We start from the raw sequence: 2,762 nt of genomic DNA, 5'->3' as shown, positions 1-2,762 counted from the left end.
TTTAATTCACGTTAAAAGAAGCTAAATGCTTTAAGTTAATTTATGGCTTTAACATTACCTTTCCTCTAAAGGCTCTCTATACAAAATTCAGAGCATTAATATAGCAGCAAACAACAATTTCCTATGTAAAGATATAGCTTCATTCCGAGCAGAGAATACTAGCTGGCTCACGGCCGCTGCTCTGCACTGTGCTCATACAACAGCTAATAAACCCGTCCCGACCGACAGCGTCTTCACAGAAGCGTAGCGCCCACCCTCCGGTTCCCCCTTAGGTCAACACTGTTATCTCTGTCAGCACTTTCGCCACAGTTTGCACTGTTAGAGCTGTTAGCACCGTTAGCTGCGAGCCACCGGCTCAGCCGATATCATGTTGAGAGCTGTGTGAACTTAAATAAATATAAATAAGTATATATAAATAGACTCTGAATTTTGGATTGAGCACCTTTAATTTATCCTGTCAGATCAGCATACAGGTTTTTTTCATGGGCAAAACTATCAATAATTTGAATGATCAACATAGTAGCATTTCAAATAGATATCAATAATTCCATAGCTGGTCTAGTTGTAGCACAACATCATAGGTTATCACAGTAAACCCATTGTTTCTAGACGGACCATCCCGCAGCGTCTTCCTCTATAAAGATGGCCCAGTGATCTGCTGCAAACGTCTGTGCGGAGCAAAGCCAGCGTATGTGAGAGTTGATTTTTTTCCTACGGTGAGGGCAATAATCAAACCGCTCGATTGAAAAAGTCTGCCTGGAGGCTTTATTTTGAGACTTCCTCTTTTTTTTTTACCTTGTTTTTTTACCTTAGCAGTGGGTGAAAGACTGTGAAACTCACGTCAGAGTTGATATTGATCTGCTACAAGTCATTATTTTCTCGCCCTTGGAACCACAAACAAAGAAATCATTTCCTCCATTGTCCCACCCACACAGGCTTGTATGTATTTGTAGCTGTTAAAAGTACATTAAGTCAGGTTTTTACCATCCAACAGGAGAAAATGACAATTATAAGCAGTGTATCTGTAGGGGTTTAATAGTGTTGTGATTCATCTCAGGCACTGAGCAGTCTGCTTTTCAAAACATCATGACCTTTTGCTCTTTTTCATGGATGAAAGCAGGCAGTCCTACAAGGAACAGGTCAGTGCTGCAGCAGGACAAATGCTATTATTATAATAATAATAAAAATAATACATTTTATTTATATAGCGCTTTAAAAGGCACTCAAAGACACTTTACATGGTAAAAACAGAAACAATAAAAGCATTTATAATAAGAACAAAATCTATGACATCATAACAGTAAGAAAGAAAAATAAGCACGAAAAGAAAGAAAGAAAACATACATGACTGACTTTAGAGGTTAAAAGCAGATTTGAATAGGTGAGTTTTAAGTGCAGTTTTGAAAGTGGCGAGTGACGGAGAATGTCTGAGGTGTTGGGGCAGGGAGTTCCAGAGGGAGGGGGCAGCAATGGAGAAGGCCCTGTCCCCCCAGGTCCGATGCTTGGACAGAGTAGGGGGGGTAGGGGGGGTAAGGAGGTTGGCGTCGGCGGATCTGAGGTTGCGGTTGGGAGTGTGACGGTGCAGGAGGTCTGAAAGGTATGAAGGGGCGAGGTTGTGGAGGGCTTTGTAAGTAATGAGGAGAATCTTGAACTGGATTCTTTGCTGTTTGGGGAGCCAGTGGAGGTTTTGAAGGACTGGGGTGATGTGGTCTCTGGTGCGGGAGTGGGAGAGCAGACGGGCACCTTATCTTAATATTTTTCACTTGTAATATATTGTATTATTTATTTTAATTGCTCAACAGCCAACTCATCTCCGTTTACTAATTGTGTTATTTAAAAAGGCCAGCACAATGTATTCCAGAGTCAAGTTAACACTGTCTCCTAGAACTTATGTTTATTTACTGCTAATTTTGCAAGAGAAAATAAGTTTTTGTAACAAATGTTATGACCCCTGGATTATGTTTTTATCAAAACAATGATTTCTTGTTTTCTACATATCTGGAAAGTCACAGCATGTTCATACTGATTGTATCTGCAACGTGTAGAGTGTATTTCATTTTGTTTTCCTTGAAATATCTGCACAAAGCAAGTAAGCATGTTTAACATCAAGGTTTTTTTGTGGCAGCTCATAGCGCATAGATTGGCGTCTTGGTTAAAAGTTGAAAAAGTCAAAGGGGACACAAAACATGGTGTTTACTTTTCTAAATTAAGACAGAAACATCCAAAATCCTTAACATAGTAAAAAGTGTTTTTTAGCTGAAACATAACCACACATGAAAGGATACTGAAGAGCTTCAGGGCCCCATAACTTGTGTGTGAACTGTTTATTTGACATTTTTTACAAGGACTCTAAGTGGGTCCTGCTTATCTGATCTCGGAATCCTTTCTTGAAGATGTCCTTGTGTCAAAAAAATATAGTTTCGACACCATCATTAGATTTGTGCTTACATGTTGCATACTGGATTCTTACAATCGTTTGTAACTGAACACAAAGCAAACCTGGAGCCTTCTAGTCTTCCAGCACAGAAAGGCATTACACATTGTACAGAAAGTTGAGGAATGGTAGTCAAGTTTTTCTTTTTTGTATGTCCAGCCATTCACCCGTATGGGATGTAGGGCACTTTCCGGCCAGTAACTGGCCAGTTACATAATGCATAAATCACCAAAACACATGAGGCAGAACCATCAGGTATCATACTGTATATGATACAGAGTTGGTCTAGTCACAGGTTACATAATGCCCCTTTAAATGTTCTACTGTA

Source organism: Anarhichas minor, unplaced genomic scaffold, assembly GCF_050575085.1.
Source record: "Anarhichas minor isolate MPS153535 unplaced genomic scaffold, ASM5057508v1 ptg000010l, whole genome shotgun sequence".
Taxonomy (NCBI): domain Eukaryota; kingdom Metazoa; phylum Chordata; class Actinopteri; order Perciformes; family Anarhichadidae; genus Anarhichas; species Anarhichas minor.
The sequence above is the reverse complement of the archived record's forward strand: the minus strand, read 5'-3'. Positions refer to the sequence as shown.